This window comes from Protomyctophum bolini, assembly GCF_963924005.1.
Source record: "Protomyctophum bolini genome assembly, chromosome: 3".
Taxonomy (NCBI): domain Eukaryota; kingdom Metazoa; phylum Chordata; class Actinopteri; order Myctophiformes; family Myctophidae; genus Protomyctophum; species Protomyctophum bolini.
The window spans coordinates 19408525-19420712 of NC_137864.1; positions in this window are offsets into that span (position 1 = coordinate 19408525).

A 12188-nucleotide genomic window follows, 5' to 3' on the forward strand; every position below is an offset into this window, starting at 1 on the left:
AATGACAAAAACGATGGGTTATAGCCCATGTTTTTTGAAATTTTGAAAAAAAAAGTTAGCCTCGTTTCTCATCATTTTGGACTGTGGGCTATAGCCCATATCGTACGGCATACTATAGCGCGCTATTTTTCCTCATTTTTGAGGATTTGAAAAAAATGACGAAATGACAAAAACGATGGGTTATAGCCCATGTTTTTTGAAATTTTGAAAAAAAAAGTTAGCCTCGTTTCTCATCATTTTGGATCGTGGGCTATAGCCCATATCGTACGGCATACTATGGCACGCCGTTTTTCATCATTTTTGAGGATTTGAAAAAAAATTAAAAATTAAAAAAACGATGGGTTATAGCCCATGTTTTTTGAATTTTTGAAAAAAAAAGTTAGCCTCGTTTCTCATCATTTTGGACTGTGGGCTATAGCCCATATCGTACGGCATACTATAGCGCGCTGTTTTTCATCATTTTTGAGGATTTGAAAAGAATGACGAAATGACAAAAACGATGGGTTATAGCCCATGTTTTTTGAAATTTTGAAAAAAAAAGTTATCCTCGTTTCTCATCATTTTGGACCGTGGGCTATAGCCCATATCGTACGGCATACTATAGCGCGCTATTTTTCCTCATTTTTGAGGATTTAAAAAAAATGACGAAATGACAAAAACGATGGGTTATAGCCCATGTTTTTTGAAATTTTGAAAAAAAAAGTTAGCCTCGTTTCTCATCATTTTGGATCGTGGGCTATAGCCCATATCGTACGGCATACTATGGCACGCCGTTTTTCATCATTTTTGAGGATTTGAAAAAAATGAAAAAATGAAAAAAAACGATGGGTTATAGCCCATGTTTTTTGAAATTTTGAAAAAAAAAGTTAGCCTCGTTTCTCATCATTTTGGACTGTGGGCTATAGCCCATATCGTACGGCATACTATAGCGCGCTGTTTTTCATCATTTTTGAGGATTTAAAAAGAATGACGAAATGACAAAAACGATGGGTTATAGCCCATGTTTTTTGAAATTTTGAAAAAAAAAGTTAGCCTCGTTTCTCATCATTTTGGACCGTGGGCTATAGCCCATATCGTACGGCATACTATGGCACGCCGTTTTTCATCATTTTTGAAGATTTGAAAAAAATGACGAAATGACAAAAACGATGGGTTATAGCCCATGTTTTTTGAAATTTTGAAAAAAAAAGTTAGCCTCGTTTCTCATCATTTTGGACTGTGGGCTATAGCCCATATCGTACGGCATACTATAGCGCGCTATTTTTCCTCATTTTTGAGGATTTGAAAAAAATGACGAAATGACAAAAACGATGGGTTATAGCCCATGTTTTTTGAAATTTTGAAAAAAAAAGTTAGCCTCGTTTCTCATCATTTTGGATCGTGGGCTATAGCCCATATCGTACGGCATACTATGGCACGCCGTTTTTCATCATTTTTGAGGATTTGAAAAAAATGACGAAATGACAAAAACGATGGGTTATAGCCCATGTTTTTTGAAATTTTGAAAAAAAAAGTTAGCCTCGTTTCTCATCATTTTGGACCGTGGGCTATAGCCCATATCGTACGGCATACTATGGCACGCCGTTTTTCATCATTTTTGAAGATTTGAAAAAAATGACGAAATGACAAAAACGATGGGTTATAGCCCATGTTTTTTGAAATTTTGAAAAAAAAAGTTAGCCTCGTTTCTCATCATTTTGGACTGTGGGCTATAGCCCATATCGTACGGCATACTATAGCGCGCTATTTTTCCTCATTTTTGAGGATTTGAAAAAAATGACGAAATGACAAAAACGATGGGTTATAGCCCATGTTTTTTGAAATTTTGAAAAAAAAAGTTAGCCTCGTTTCTCATCATTTTGGATCGTGGGCTATAGCCCATATCGTACGGCATACTATGGCACGCCGTTTTTCATCATTTTTGAGGATTTGAAAAAAAATTAAAAATTAAAAAAACGATGGGTTATAGCCCATGTTTTTTGAATTTTTGAAAAAAAAAGTTAGCCTCGTTTCTCATCATTTTGGACTGTGGGCTATAGCCCATATCGTACGGCATACTATAACGCGCTGTTTTTCATCATTTTTGAGGATTTGAAAAGAATGACGAAATGACAAAAACGATGGGTTATAGCCCATGTTTTTTTAAATTTTGAAAAAAAAAGTTAGCCTCGTTTCTCATCATTTTGGACTGTGGGCTATAGCCCATATCGTACGGCATACTATAGCGCGCTGTTTTTCATCATTTTTGAGGATTTGAAAAGAATGACGAAATGACAAAAACGATGGGTTATAGCCCATGTTTTTTGAAATTTTGAAAAAAAAAGTTAGCCTCGTTTCTCATCATTTTGGACCGTGGGCTATAGCCCATATCGTACGGCATACTATAGCGCGCTGTTTTTCATAATTTTTGAGGATTTGAAAAGAATGACGAAATGACAAAAACGATGGGTTATAGCCCATGTTTTTTGAAATTTTGAAAAAAAAAGTTAGCCTCGTTTCTCATCATTTTGGACTGTGGGCTATAGCCCATATCGTACGGCATACTATAGCGCGCTGTTTTTCATCATTTTTAAAGATTTTAAAAGAATGACGAAATGACAAAAACGATGGGTTATAGCCCATGTTTTTTGAAATTTTGAAAAAAAAAGTTAGCCTCGTTTCTCATCATTTTGGACCGTGGGCTATAGCCCATATCGTACGGCATACTATAGCGCGCCGTTTTTCATCATTTTTGAAGATTTGAAAAAAATGACGAAATGACAAAAACGATGGGTTATAGCCCATGTTTTTTGAAATTTTGAAAAAAAAAGTTAGCCTCGTTTCTCATCATTTTGGACTGTGGGCTATAGCCCATATCGTACGGCATACTATAGCGCGCTATTTTTCCTCATTTTTGAGGATTTGAAAAAAATGACGAAATGACAAAAACGATGGGTTATAGCCCATGTTTTTTGAAATTTTGAAAAAAACGTTAGCCTCGTTTCTCATCATTTTGGACCGTGGGCTATAGCCCATATCGTACGGCATACTATGGCACGCCGTTTTTCATCATTTTTGAGGATTTGAAAAAAATGAAAAAATGAAAAAAACGATGGGTTATAGCCCATGTTTTTTGAAATTTTGAAAAAAAAAGTTAGCCTCGTTTCTCATCATTTTGGACTGTGGGCTATAGCCCATATCGTACGGCATACTATAGCGCGCTATTTTTCCTCATTTTTGAGGATTTGAAAAAAATGACGAAATGACAAAAACGATGGGTTATAGCCCATGTTTTTTGAAATTTTGAAAAAAAAAGTTAGCCTCGTTTCTCATCATTTTGGATCGTGGGCTATAGCCCATATCATACGGCATACTATGGCACGCCGTTTTTCATCATTTTTGAGGATTTGAAAAAAAATTAAAAATTAAAAAAACGATGGGTTATAGCCCATGTTTTTTGAAATTTTGAAAAAAAAAGTTAGCCTCGTTTCTCATCATTTTGGACTGTGGGCTATAGCCCATATCGTACGGCATACTATAGCGCGCTGTTTTTCATCATTTTTGAGGATTTGAAAAGAATGACGAAATGACAAAAACGATGGGTTATAGCCCATGTTTTTTGAAATTTTGAAAAAAAAAGTTAGCCTCGTTTCTCATCATTTTGGACTGTGGGCTATAGCCCATATCGTACGGCATACTATAGCGCGCTGTTTTTCATCATTTTTGAGGATTTGAAAAGAATGACGAAATGACAAAAACGATGGGTTATAGCCCATGTTTTTTGAAATTTTGAAAAAAAAAGTTAGCCTCGTTTCTCATCATTTTGGACCGTGGGCTATAGCCCATATCGTACGGCATACTATAGCGCGCTGTTTTTCATAATTTTTGAGGATTTGAAAAGAATGACGAAATGACAAAAACGATGGGTTATAGCCCATGTTTTTTGAAATTTTGAAAAAAAAAGTTAGCCTCGTTTCTCATCATTTTGGACTGTGGGCTATAGCCCATATCGTACGGCATACTATAGCGCGCTGTTTTTCATCATTTTTTAAGATTTTAAAAGAATGACGAAATGACAAAAACGATGGGTTATAGCCCATGTTTTTTGAAATTTTGAAAAAAAAAGTTAGCCTCGTTTCTCATCATTTTGGACCGTGGGCTATAGCCCATATCGTACGGCATACTATAGCGCGCCGTTTTTCATCATTTTTGAAGATTTGAAAAAAATGACGAAATGACAAAAACGATGGGTTATAGCCCATGTTTTTTGAAATTTTGAAAAAAAAAAGTTAGCCTCGTTTCTCATCATTTTGGACTGTGGGCTATAGCCCATATCGTACGGCATACTATAGCGCGCTATTTTTCCTCATTTTTGAGGATTTGAAAAAAATGACGAAATGACAAAAACGATGGGTTATAGCCCATGTTTTTTGAAATTTTGAAAAAAAAACTTAGCCTCGTTTCTCATCATTTTGGACCGTGGGCTATAGCCCATATCGTACGGCATACTATGGCACGCCGTTTTTCATCATTTTTGAGGATTTGAAAAAAATGAAAAAATGACAAAAACGATGGGTTATAGCCCATGTTTTTTGAAATTTTGAAAAAAAAAGTTAGCCTCGTTTCTCATCATTTTGGACTGTGGGCTATAGCCCATATCGTACGGCATACTATAGCGCGCTATTTTTCCTCATTTTTGAGGATTTGAAAAAAATGACGAAATGACAAAAACGATGAGTTATAGCCCATGTTTTTTGAAATTTTGAAAAAAAAAGTTAGCCTCGTTTCTCATCATTTTGGATCGTGGGCTATAGCCCATATCGTACGGCATACTATGGCACGCCGTTTTTCATCATTTTTGAGGATTTGAAAAAAATGAAAAAATGAAAAAAACGATGGGTTATAGCCCATGTTTTTTGAAATTTTGAAAAAAAAAGTTAGCCTCGTTTCTCATCATTTTGGACTGTGGGCTATAGCCCATATCGTACGGCATACTATAGCGCGCTATTTTTCCTCATTTTTGAGGATTTGAAAAAAATGACGAAATGACAAAAACGATGGGTTATAGCCCATGTTTTTTGAAATTTTGAAAAAAAAAGTTAGCCTCGTTTCTCATCATTTTGGATCGTGGGCTATAGCCCATATCGTACGGCATACTATGGCACGCCATTTTTCATCATTTTTGAGGATTTGAAAAAAATGAAAAAATGAAAAAAACGATGGGTTATAGCCCATGTTTTTTGAAATTTTGAAAAAAAAAGTTAGCCTCGTTTCTCATCATTTTGGACTGTGGGCTATAGCCCATATCGTACGGCATACTATAGCGCGCTGTTTTTCATCATTTTTGAGGATTTGAAAAGAATGACGAAATGACAAAAACGATGGGTTATAGCCCATGTTTTTTGAAATTTTGAAAAAAAAAGTTAGCCTCGTTTCTCATCATTTTGGACCGTGGGCTATAGCCCATATCGTACGGCATACTATAGCGCGCTCTTTTTCATCATTTTTGAGGATTTGAAAAGAATGACGAAATGACAAAAACGATGGGTTATAGCCCATGTTTTTTGAAATTTTGAAAAAAAAAGTTAGCCTCGTTTCTCATCATTTTGGACCGTGGGCTATAGCCCATATCGTACGGCATACTATAGCGCGCCGTTTTTCATCATTTTTGAAGATTTGAAAAAAATGACGAAATGACAAAAACGATGGGTTATAGCCCATGTTTTTTGAAATTTTGAAAAAAAAAGTTAGCCTCGTTTCTTATCATTTTGGACTGTGGGCTATAGCCCATATCGTACGGCATACTATGGCACGCCGTTTTTCATCATTTTTGAGGATTTGAAAAAAATGAAAAAATGAAAAAAACGATGGGTTATAGCCCATGTTTTTTGAAATTTTGAAAAAAAAAGTTAGCCTCGTTTCTCATCATTTTGGACTGTGGGCTATAGCCCATATCGTACGGCATACTATAGCGCGCTGTTTTTCCTCATTTTTGAGGATTTGAAAAAAATGACGAAATGACAAAAACGATGGGTTATAGCCCATGTTCTTTGAAATTTTGAAAAAAAAAGTTAGCCTCGTTTCTCATCATTTTGGACCGTGGGCTATAGCCCATATCGTACGGCATACTATGGCACGCCGTTTTTCATCATTTTTGAGGATTTGAAAAAAATGAAAAAATGACAAAAACGATGGGTTATAGCCCATGTTTTTTGAAATTTTGAAAAAAAAAGTTAGCCTCGTTTCTCATCATTTTGGACTGTGGGCTATAGCCCATATCGTACGGCATACTATAGCGCGCTATTTTTCCTCATTTTTGAGGATTTGAAAAAAATGACGAAATGACAAAAACGATGAGTTATAGCCCATGTTTTTTGAAATTTTGAAAAAAAAAGTTAGCCTCGTTTCTCATCATTTTGGATCGTGGGCTATAGCCCATATCGTACGGCATACTATGGCACGCCGTTTTTCATCATTTTTGAGGATTTGAAAAAAATGAAAAAATGAAAAAAACGATGGGTTATAGCCCATGTTTTTTGAAATTTTGAAAAAAAAAGTTAGCCTCGTTTCTCATCATTTTGGACTGTGGGCTATAGCCCATATCGTACGGCATACTATAGCGCGCTATTTTTCCTCATTTTTGAGGATTTGAAAAAAATGACGAAATGACAAAAACGATGGGTTATAGCCCATGTTTTTTGAAATTTTGAAAAAAAAAGTTAGCCTCGTTTCTCATCATTTTGGATCGTGGGCTATAGCCCATATCGTACGGCATACTATGGCACGCCATTTTTCATCATTTTTGAGGATTTTAAAAAAAATGAAAAAATGAAAAAAACGATGGGTTATAGCCCATGTTTTTTGAAATTTTGAAAAAAAAAGTTAGCCTCGTTTCTCATCATTTTGGACTGTGGGCTATAGCCCATATCGTACGGCATACTATAGCGCGCTGTTTTTCATCATTTTTGAGGATTTGAAAAGAATGACGAAATGACAAAAACGATGGGTTATAGCCCATGTTTTTTGAAATTTTGAAAAAAAAAGTTAGCCTCGTTTCTCATCATTTTGGACCGTGGGCTATAGCCCATATCGTACGGCATACTATAGCGCGCTCTTTTTCATCATTTTTGAGGATTTGAAAAGAATGACGAAATGACAAAAACGATGGGTTATAGCCCATGTTTTTTGAAATTTTGAAAAAAAAAGTTAGCCTCGTTTCTCATCATTTTGGACCGTGGGCTATAGCCCATATCGTACGGCATACTATAGCGCGCCGTTTTTCATCATTTTTGAAGATTTGAAAAAAATGACGAAATGACAAAAACGATGGGTTATAGCCCATGTTTTTTGAAATTTTGAAAAAAAAAGTTAGCCTCGTTTCTTATCATTTTGGACTGTGGGCTATAGCCCATATCGTACGGCATACTATGGCACGCCGTTTTTCATCATTTTTGAGGATTTGAAAAAAATGAAAAAATGAAAAAAACGATGGGTTATAGCCCATGTTTTTTGAAATTTTGAAAAAAAAAGTTAGCCTCGTTTCTCATCATTTTGGACTGTGGGCTATAGCCCATATCGTACGGCATACTATAGCGCGCTGTTTTTCCTCATTTTTGAGGATTTGAAAAAAATGACGAAATGACAAAAACGATGGGTTATAGCCCATGTTCTTTGAAATTTTGAAAAAAAAAGTTAGCCTCGTTTCTCATCATTTTGGACCGTGGGCTATAGCCCATATCGTACGGCATACTATGGCACGCCGTTTTTCATCATTTTTGAGGATTTGAAAAAAATGAAAAAATGACAAAAACGATGGGTTATAGCCCATGTTTTTTGAAATTTTGAAAAAAAAAGTTAGCCTCGTTTCTCATCATTTTGGACTGTGGGCTATAGCCCATATCGTACGGCATACTATAGCGCGCTATTTTTCCTCATTTTTGAGGATTTGAAAAAAATGACGAAATGACAAAAACGATGAGTTATAGCCCATGTTTTTTGAAATTTTGAAAAAAAAAGTTAGCCTCGTTTCTCATCATTTTGGATCGTGGGCTATAGCCCATATCGTACGGCATACTATGGCACGCCGTTTTTCATCATTTTTGAGGATTTGAAAAAAATGAAAAAATGAAAAAAACGATGGGTTATAGCCCATGTTTTTTGAAATTTTGAAAAAAAAAGTTAGCCTCGTTTCTCATCATTTTGGACTGTGGGCTATAGCCCATATCGTACGGCATACTATAGCGCGCTATTTTTCCTCATTTTTGAGGATTTGAAAAAAATGACGAAATGACAAAAACGATGGGTTATAGCCCATGTTTTTTGAAATTTTGAAAAAAAAAGTTAGCCTCGTTTCTCATCATTTTGGATCGTGGGCTATAGCCCATATCGTACGGCATACTATGGCACGCCATTTTTCATCATTTTTGAGGATTTTAAAAAAAATGAAAAAATGAAAAAAACGATGGGTTATAGCCCATGTTTTTTGAAATTTTGAAAAAAAAAGTTAGCCTCGTTTCTCATCATTTTGGACTGTGGGCTATAGCCCATATCGTACGGCATACTATAGCGCGCTGTTTTTCATCATTTTTGAGGATTTGAAAAGAATGACGAAATGACAAAAACGATGGGTTATAGCCCATGTTTTTTGAAATTTTGAAAAAAAAAGTTAGCCTCGTTTCTCATCATTTTGGACCGTGGGCTATAGCCCATATCGTACGGCATACTATAGCGCGCTCTTTTTCATCATTTTTGAGGATTTGAAAAGAATGACGAAATGACAAAAACGATGGGTTATAGCCCATGTTTTTTGAAATTTTGAAAAAAAAAGTTAGCCTCGTTTCTCATCATTTTGGACCGTGGGCTATAGCCCATATCGTACGGCATACTATAGCGCGCCGTTTTTCATCATTTTTGAAGATTTGAAAAAAATGACGAAATGACAAAAACGATGGGTTATAGCCCATGTTTTTTGAAATTTTGAAAAAAAAAGTTAGCCTCGTTTCTTATCATTTTGGACTGTGGGCTATAGCCCATATCGTACGGCATACTATAGCGCGCTATTTTTCCTTATTTTTGAGGATTTGAAAAAAATGACGAAATGACAAAAACGATGCGTTATAGCCCATGTTTTTTGAAATTTTGAAAAAAATAGTTAGCCTCGTTTCTCATCATTTTGGACCGTGGGCTATAGCCCATATCGTACGGCATACTATGGCACGCCGTTTTTCATCATTTTTGAGGATTTGAAAAAAATGAAAAAATGAAAAAAACGATGGGTTATAGCCCATGTTTTTTGAAATTTTGAAAAAAAAAGTTAGCCTCGTTTCTCATCATTTTGGACTGTGGGCTATAGCCCATATCGTACGGCATACTATAGCGCGCTATTTTTCCTCATTTTTGAGGATTTGAAAAAAATGACAAAATGACAAAAACGATGGGTTATAGCCCATGTTTTTTGAAATTTTGAAAAAAAAAGTTAGCCTCGTTTCTCATCATTTTGGACCGTGGGCTATAGCCCATATCGTACGGCATACTATGGCACGCCGTTTTTCATCATTTTTGAAGATTTGAAAAAAATGACGAAATGACAAAAACGATGGGTTATAGCCCATGTTTTTTGAAATTTTGAAAAAAAAAGTTAGCCTCGTTTCTCATCATTTTGGACCGTGGGCTATAGCCCATATCGTACGGCATACTATGGCACGCCGTTTTTCATCATTTTTGAGGATTTGAAAAAAATGACAAAATGACAAAAACGATGGGTTATAGCCCATGTTTTTTGAAATTTTGAAAAAAAAAGTTAGCCTCGTTTCTCATCATTTTGGACTGTGGGCTATAGCCCATATCGTACGGCATACTATAGCGCGCTATTTTTCCTCATTTTTGAGGATTTAAAAAAAATGACGAAATGACAAAAACGATGGGTTATAGCCCATGTTTTTTGAAATTTTGAAAAAAAAAAGTTAGCCTCGTTTCTCATCATTTTGGACCGTGGGCTAAAGCCCATATCGTACGGCATACTATGGCACGCCGTTTTTCATCATTTTTGAGGATTTGAAAAAAATGAAAAAATGAAAAAAACGATGGGTTATAGCCCATGTTTTTTGAAATTTTGAAAAAAAAGTTAGCCTCGTTTCTCATCATTTTGGACTGTGGGCTATAGCCCATATCGTACGGCATACTATAGTGCGCTATTTTTCCTCATTTTTGAGGATTTGAAAAAAATGACGAAATGACAAAAACGATGGGTTATAGCCCATGTTTTTTGAAATTTTGGAAAAAAAAGTTAGCCTCGTTTCTCATCATTTTGGACCGTGGGCTATAGCCCATATCGTACGGCATACTATGGCACGCCGTTTTTCATCATTTTTGAGGATTTGAAAAAAATGAAAAAATGAAAAAAACGATGGGTTATAGCCCATGTTTTTTGAAATTTTGAAAAAAAAAGTTAGCCTCGTTTCTCATCATTTTGGACCGTGGGCTATAGCCCATATCGTACGGCATACTATGGCACGCCGTTTTTCATCATTTTTGAGGATTTGAAAAAAATGAAAAAATGAAAAAAACGATGGGTTATAGCCCATGTTTTTTGAAATTTTGAAAAAAAAAGTTAGCCTCGTTTCTCATCATTTTGGACTGTGGGCTATAGCCCATATCGTACGGCATACTATAGCGCGCTGTTTTTCATCATTTTTGAGGATTTGAAAAAAATGAAAAAATGAAAAAAACGATGGGTTATAGCCCATGTTTTTTTAATTTTTGAAAAAATAAGTTAGCCTCGTTTCTCATCATTTTGGACCGTGGGCTATAGCCCATATCGTATGGCATACTATGGCACGCCGTTTTTCATCATTTTTGAGGATTTGAAAAAAATGAAAAAATGAAAAAAACGATGGGTTATAGCCCATGTTTTTTGAAATTTTGAAAAAAAAAGTTAGCCTCGTTTCTCATCATTTTGGACTGTGGGCTATAGCCCATATCGTACGGCATACTATAGCGCGCTGTTTTTCATCATTTTTGAGGATTTGAAAAGAATGACGAAATGACAAAAACGATGGGTTATAGCCCATGTTTTTTGAAATTTTGAAAAAAAAAGTTAGCCTCGTTTCTCATCATTTTGGACTGTGGGCTATAGCCCATATCGTACGGCATACTATGGCACGCCGTTTTTCATCATTTTTGAGGATTTGAAAAAAATGAAAAAATGAAAAAAACGATGGGTTATAGCCCATGTTTTTTGAAATTTTGAAAAAAAAAGTTAGCCTCGTTTCTCATCATTTTGGACTGTGGGCTATAGCCCATATCGTACGGCATACTATAGCGCGCTATTTTTCCTCATTTTTGAGGATTTGAAAAAAATGACGAAATGACAAAAACGATGGGTTATAGCCCATGTTTTTTGAAATTTTGAAAAAAAAAGTTAGCCTCGTTTCTCATCATTTTGGATCGTGGGCTATAGCCCATATCGTACGGCATACTATGGCACGCCGTTTTTCATCATTTTTGAGGATTTGAAAAAAATAAAAAAATGAAAAAAACGATGGGTTATAGCCCATGTTTTTTGAAATTTTGAAAAAAAAAGTTAGCCTCGTTTCTCATCATTTTGGATCGTGGGCTATAGCCCATATCGTACGGCATACTATGGCACGCCGTTTTTCATCATTTTTGAGGATTTTAAAAAAATGAAAAAATGAAAAAAACGATGGGTTATAGCCCATGTTTTTTGAAATTTTGAAAAAAAAAGTTAGCCTCGTTTCTCATCATTTTGGACCGTGGGCTATAGCCCATATCGTACGGCATACTATAGCGCGCTGTTTTTCATCATTTTTGAGGATTTGAAAAGAATGACGAAATGACAAAAACGATGGGTTATAGCCCATGTTTTTTGAAATTTTGAAAAAAAAAGTTAGCCTCGTTTCTCATCATTTTGGACCGTGGGCTATAGCCCATATCGTACGGCATACTATAGCGCGCCGTTTTTCATCATTTTTGAAGATTTGAAAAAATGACAAAATGACAAAAACGATGGGTTATAGCCCATGTTTTTTGAAATTTTGAAAAAAACAGTTAGCCTCGTTTCTCATCATTTTGGACTGTGGGCTATAGCCCATATCGTACGGCATACTATAGCGCGCTATTTTTCCTCATTTTTGAGGATTTAAAAAAAATGACGAAATGACAAAAACGATGGGTTATAGCCCATGTTTTTT